The 6,505-nt window shown below is 49.7% G+C and overlaps 1 long non-coding RNA gene across 1 annotated transcript; it reads right to left on the minus strand.

Moving 5' to 3' along the window:
* Nucleotides 1-905: 905 nt before the first annotated feature.
* On the minus strand, nucleotides 906-5,485 carry Gm45977. Its single transcript, XR_003946629.1, has 4 exons — nucleotides 5,382-5,485; nucleotides 2,028-2,225; nucleotides 1,762-1,800; nucleotides 906-1,204 (listed from the first exon to the last, which is right to left on the minus strand). It is a non-coding gene; the product is annotated as a predicted gene, 45977 (long non-coding RNA).
* Nucleotides 5,486-6,505: the final 1,020 nt, after the last annotated feature.

Below are 6,505 nucleotides of genomic sequence, written 5' to 3' on the forward strand. Positions count from 1 at the left end.
CTGCTCTTGGGCTGGCAAAGTGGCTAAGTAAATACAACTGCCACCAAACCTGATGACCAGATTCGCACCTGCTCGCAAGGTCACCCCCCACCACCACCCCCCAACGGCTGGAGGCCTGGCGTGCCCGGGTGCTCCACGCCTTGTTAGCTTCGCTGCTTCTCTCCGGGGCCCAGGCGGCCAGGAGATTCCTGGTGCAAACACGGTGGAAGAAGAGAACTGGCTTCCTGAAGTTCTCTGACCTCCACACTGTAGCCATGGCACCTGCCAGACCACACGAACACAGACACACACACACAGACACACACACACACACAGACACACACACACACACACACACACACACAAATAAATGTGTTTAAGAAAAATAAAATAGGGCTGGAGAGATGGCTCAGCGGTTAAGAGCACTGACTGCTCTTCTGAAGGTCCTGAGTTCAAATCCCAGCAACCACATGGTGGCTCACAACCATCTATAATAAGATCTGTCACCCTCTTCTGGTGTCTAAAGACAACTACAGTATACTTCATACAATAATAAATAAATCAAAAAAAAAAAAAAAAAAAGGAACTGACTGCTCTTCCAGAGGTCCTGAGTTCAATTCCCAGCAACCACATGGTGGCTCACAACCATCCAAAACGAGTAGCCGTCTTCAGATACTCCAGAAGAGGGCGTCAGATCTCGTTATGGATGGTTGTGAGCCACCATGTGGTTGCTGGGAATTTAACCCAGGACCTCTGGAAGGGCAGTCGGGTGCTCTTACCCACTGAGCAATCTCACCAGCCCCAATAAATCTTTTTTTAAAAAAGAAAAGAAAAAGAAAATAACGTCCTTATTACGGTAAACAAAGTAGGCCTGGTTGCGCAAGCCTGTACTCCCAGCACTCTGGATGTGGAAACAGAACTGGGATAGCTCATAGCCAACCCCAGTAACAAGCACCAACCCCTACCCTGAAGAACAAAAAGCAAAAAGAAAACCACCAGGTGTGGGGTGTAATTCACTTGCTAGAGCACTCACCTAGCAGGCAGGAAGCCCTGAGTTTGATTCTCAGCATCACACAAACCAACCTTGGCATCACAAAGCCAACCTTCTTGGCAGATGCCTGTAATCCCAGCACTCAGGAGCTGAAAGCCAGAGGACCCAAAGCAAGAGTTCAAATTTATAGTCAGCATAGCAAACTCAGACCAGTCCGGGATTCATGAGACCCTGCTAAGCAACAGAAAAAAGACATTACAAAACAAAACAAACACTAAACCTAAACTCTGGAGGGTGGATTTGGGGCTGGAATGGAGTAAATCAAGAGTGTTGGAACTGGCCGTGGAGAAAGGGCCATGAGAAGCAAGCCTCGGTAACTGAAGGCTTAAGAGATGAGGAACAAAAACTGCATGAGGAGCAGTCGACAGGTCTCTCTCTCTCTTCAGATTATTTTATGTGTATGAGTGTTTTGCTTAAATGTCCATCTGACTACCACATATGTGTGTGCCTGGTGCCCACAGAGACCAGAAGAGGCAGTAAATTCCCTGTAACTAGAGTTGTAACTCCAGTTGTGAGCCACCGTGCAGATGCTAGGAACCAAACCCCAGTCCTCTGCAAGAGGTACTCCTTGTTTTGTGACTGGGTCTCTCAGTGTAACCCTGGCTCTCCTAGAACTCTATATGTAGATCAGGCTGTCCTCAGACTTAACAGGGATCTACCTGCCTCTGCCTCCAGGGCTTAAAGGCTTGCGATACCACAGCCAGCCCATAGATAATCTTAGGATTAAATACCTGGGTATTGTGGAAGCCAAGGCCACTGTCACCAGTGTGCTGCAGAAAAAACATGAGTTATCAATACAGTGTTTGCCTTAAGCAACTAAGGTAGTTTTATGCCTGCTATTTTCTTTATCTTGCCCAGAACGCTGATCCCCACCCTTCCGGCTTCCCTCCAGCTCCTACTCTGTGCTTATAAACAACCCCAAGTGGCTGGAGATCCTGGTTGGGGAGAAAACACCATTCATTCATTCACTCATTCATTCATTGAAGCACGTACTTACTCCACACACATTTTGAGTCAGGTCCTGCTATAAATGCGAGAAGGTACAAGCGTGAACAGATCCAGGCACTGTTAGAAATCACCAGGCAGCGACAGCCAGTAGACGTTTGATGCTTGCCATGACTCTTGCTTTGGAATGGAATTATCCTCAGTACCCACTGAGGTGACCTCAGGCCTCTAATCCCTGTGAATAAGAAGGCTGAGGGAGAAAGGACATGATGCGTGTCAGGTCAGCCTGGGCTACATAACAAGGTCTCAAAAAGAGACAAGACTGGGCATGGTAGTGTCCTCTTCTAACCCCAGCACTCAGGACACAGATGTGCGTGCGGAAATCTCTGTGAGTTTGAGACCAACTGTTCTACACAGCAAGTGCAGTAAGACCCTGTCTCAAGAGGTGGTCAGGGAAAAGGGGGAACAAGAGTTGGACAGCTGGCTCAGTTGGTAAAGTGCTTGTCATCCCAGCTCAGGGACCTGAGTTGGAGCCCCCAGCACCTATGTAAAACGCTGGGCAGCATAGCAGATGGCTGTAATCCCAGGGCTAGGGAAGCAGAGGCTGAGGGAGCCTAGGGTTTGCTGGCAAGGAAGCCCAGCCAAATTGACAGTTCCCGGGTTCAAACATAAAATGGAGAGGCTGGAGAAACGGCTCAGCGGTTAGGAGCACTGACTGTACTTCCAGAGGTCCTGAGTTCCAACTCCCAGCAACCACATGGTGGCTCACAACCATCGGTAATGGGCTCTGATGCCCTCTTCTGGGGTGTCTGAAGAGAGTAATAGTGTTAAATACATAGATAAATAAATAAGATGGAGAGCTCTGGCCTCTCAGGGTAAGCCTGCACGTTCAAACGCAGCTGAAATGAAACAAACTGGGATTTCCTTGTTAGAATTATAGAGAACTTGCCTAACAGCTCTTTATTCTGGCTGCTTTGGTTTAAAAGAGCAACTCATCATCATCTCAGTGAAAACCTGCCGATTTGGAAAGGTCAGCTGTCATCTTTGGAAAAGCACGGGTTTGTAGAGACATAATATGAATAACAAGGGCTGTTCTAGGGCTGAACACAGGCCTCCCAGGGCTGTGTTGTGTGTGAGAGAGGCAAGCACCCTCATAGATGTGTGTATATTCTCTCTCTCTCTCTCTCTCTCTCTCTCTCTCTCTCTCTCTCTCTCTCTGTGTGTGTGTGTGTGTGTGTGTGTGTGTCTTTTTAACTTTAATTTTGTCAGGTATACTGGCACACACCTTTAGTCCCAGCAGATCTCTGAGAGCCCTGATTTACCTCTTTCTGCCTTATTCCTTCTAGAATAGACCTCTCAGTAAACCTGGATCTAGGTTGGCAGTCTCCTGTGTCTCCCACCCAGATCTGAACTGCTCTATAGAGCCAGTCTCAGTCAGGCTCAATAACTTTTGCACACCCTGTCTTAAGATAATAATAATGATAATGATGACGACGATGATAATAGCAGGAGGAGGTAGGGAGAAGGGTGGAGGTGTGGCTCTGAGGTGGAGCTGAATAAAGCATCCCCTTGGATGGAAGGATCCTTTACACTGATTTGTTTGGAATTGTGCAGTGTGTCCGAAGAATGACTTTTTAGAGAGGAGGTAGGTTCAGATAGGATCTTTCTATGTAGCCAACAATGGCTCCTTGCGCTTATGTATTTGTGTGCCCAGTCATGTACTTGTAGGTAGAGGCCAGAAATCAATATCTGCTGTTTGCTTCAATCCACTTCCACTTTATATTTTGAGACAGGGTCTGTCACTAAACTTCCAGTTTGCTGATTCTGGTAGACCAGTTGGCTGGAGAACCCTAGGGGTCTCCTTGTCCCTAATTTTCTAGAACTATCACTATAGACAGGCACCTCCATACTCAGCTCTTTTTTTTTAAATGTGTATAAGCATTTGCCTGAATGTATGTATATATATATGCATAACATCTGGGTGCCTGGTGCCCTTATAGGTCAGAAGAGGACATTCGATCCCCTGAAATGGGCATTACAGTTGGTTGTAAGCAACCATGTGAGCTCTGGAAGTAGGACCCGGGTTCTCCGCACGAGCAGCCAGTGTTCTCTTTTTTTTCTTTTTCTTTCTTTCTTTCTTTCTTTCTTTCTTTCTTTCTTTCTTTCTTTCTTTTTTTGTTTTTTCGAGACAGGGTTTCTCTGTGTAGCCCTGGCTGTGCTGGAACTCACTCTGTAGACCAGGCTGGCCTCAAACTCAGAAACCTGCCTGCCTCTGCCTCCCAAGTGCTGGGATTAAAGGCGTGTGCCACCACACCCTGCTGCAGCCAGTGTTCTTAACCTCTGAGCCACCTCTCCTGCCTGTGCCAGGCTAACACTTGGGCTAGGAATCCTAACTCAGCTCCTCATGCCTGCAGGCCAAGCCCTGTCTGACTGCACCCGTTCTCCAGTCCAGTGTGTCCCCCTTTTGCCTGCGCCCAAGGCGCATAACTCCTACTGGCCTTTAGTACAGTGCTGGTTGAGAAGCAGACAAAAAAAGCAAATGGTTAAATCATACACACACACATACTCACGCGCGGGCGTGCACACACGCCTTGGTAAAGTGCTGTTGTGTGGCGCTGAGCTCAGGCACAGACTGCCTGCTCACCACCTGTGCGGCTTGAGCTCACCCAGACCCTCAGCAATAAGGAAGTGTGGTTCTTGCTGCTTCTGGCCTGAGTAAGACAACTTGCAAAGCCAGGATCTTCCCTTGACACCCTTGGTCACATTACCATCCACTTCTCCTTGTCATGTAATAAACTGGAGACAGCGCACCTACTGCCACTGCCGCAGCGTGAGCACTAGGGGGACTTGGTTCTGCGCTGCCTAGTACAGTGCCTGACATAGCACATGCTTGTGCATGCCCGAGTGCTGGGTGTATTCTTCAGGAGCCCTTGGAGGCCAGAAGAGGGCATCAGATTCCCTGAAACAGGAGTTACAAGTGGATGTGAGCCATCGTGTGTGTTTGTGTGTGTGTGTACATGTGTGTACATGTGTGTATGTGCTGGGAACTGAATCCGGTTCCTCTACAAGAGCAGCTGATGCTCTTAACTGCTGAGCCATCTCTCCAGGTACCCCTGCCTCCCATATTTGAGGTAATTCTCAGCATGTAGTCCAAGTTTACCTCGAATTTTCATCAGTCTACCTCGGCCTCTCTTGTACTGTCTTTACCACCCTTCCTCAATAGCTGAGATTCATGTGCGGGGTCCTTAGGCTTAGCACCAAGCCTCTTTACCAAGGGAGCCATCTCGCTCACCCAGGCTGTTGTCTGTCTGTCTATCTATCTATCTATCATTATCTATCTATCTGGGCAGGGTCCACAGCTCAGCTTGTCCTGGACTCTGAAGCTCACTCTGTAGCCTACCCTCACCTTGAATTCCTGAATCTCCCGCCTCCGCCTCCTAAGCACCCAAGTCACATGCTGTTGACACACTCAGTAAACAATGTGTACTGGGAGTGTTGGTATTCTGTCTGGACTCCACCCCCACAGTTACCTGGCAGCAGCCAGGTATGCTCCTCCCCATAGTTACCTGGCAACAGCCAGGTAGACCTGGCCCATTATAAAAGGGGCTGCTTGGCCCCTCCTCCCTTTCTTTCTCTCCTACTCTTGCCTCTCTTCCCTCTTGCCTCCTTGTTCCCCCTCTCTCCCCATTCCTTTACCCCCTCTCTCCACGTGGCCATGGCCGGCCTCTACTTCTCTACTCTCTCCTTCTCTCTGCCTTTCTCTGCCTCTTAACTCTCTTCCCCATGCCCTGAATAAACTCTATTCCATGGTATACCGTCAGTGTGGCTGGTCTCTCAGGGGGAAGGGATGCCTTGGCATGGGCCCGCCGAGACATCCCCTTCCTCACACCCCCCAGAACATGTTCTTGTACAGCTTTATCTCTTTTTATGATCGCAACAGGAACAAGTGAATAAATGGAAATAAGTGGATGGAAAAGTGCGTGAATGAGCGGGGTAAACTAAAAGATGATTCAAGCACTGGCTTAACACTCCTGGGGTCCGTTTCCGATCACCTTCTGGGAGCAGGGGTGAGAAAGAAAAAGTTGAGTGTGGTGGCTCAGGTCTGGAATCGCATCACTTAGAAGGTGGAGACAGGAGGTTTAGGAGTTTAAGGCCAGACTAATAGGTCCCTCTTAAAAAGAGAAACTTCAGTGGGATCCCCCTCCCGTACAGCTAGGCCTGGCGCCCTTGCAACACCCTTCGCTGCCGCCAGAGGGAGCACAGGACGGACCCTAGAGCGTGTCCTGGGACCCCGCCCGGAGATGCCTGCCCTGGGGCACTCTAAGATGGGCACCCCGCCCCCACCCATCTGAACCCCCGCAGGACCCCGGGCTTGAAGGCTGCACATTAGCCAGCTTGCCTCTGCAGGAAGGGAAACTGAGGCCCGGCGATCGGGGAGGGGCGGGTCCCAGAGCACGAGCCCCCGCCCCCGGTGGCCCCGCCCCGGCCATTAAGATCCCGGAGCGCGAGGCAGGGCGCAAAGTAGGGGCA

The sequence above is a fragment of the Mus musculus genome, chromosome 7 (genome assembly GCF_000001635.26).
Source record: "Mus musculus strain C57BL/6J chromosome 7, GRCm38.p6 C57BL/6J".
Lineage (NCBI taxonomy): Eukaryota > Metazoa > Chordata > Mammalia > Rodentia > Muridae > Mus > Mus musculus.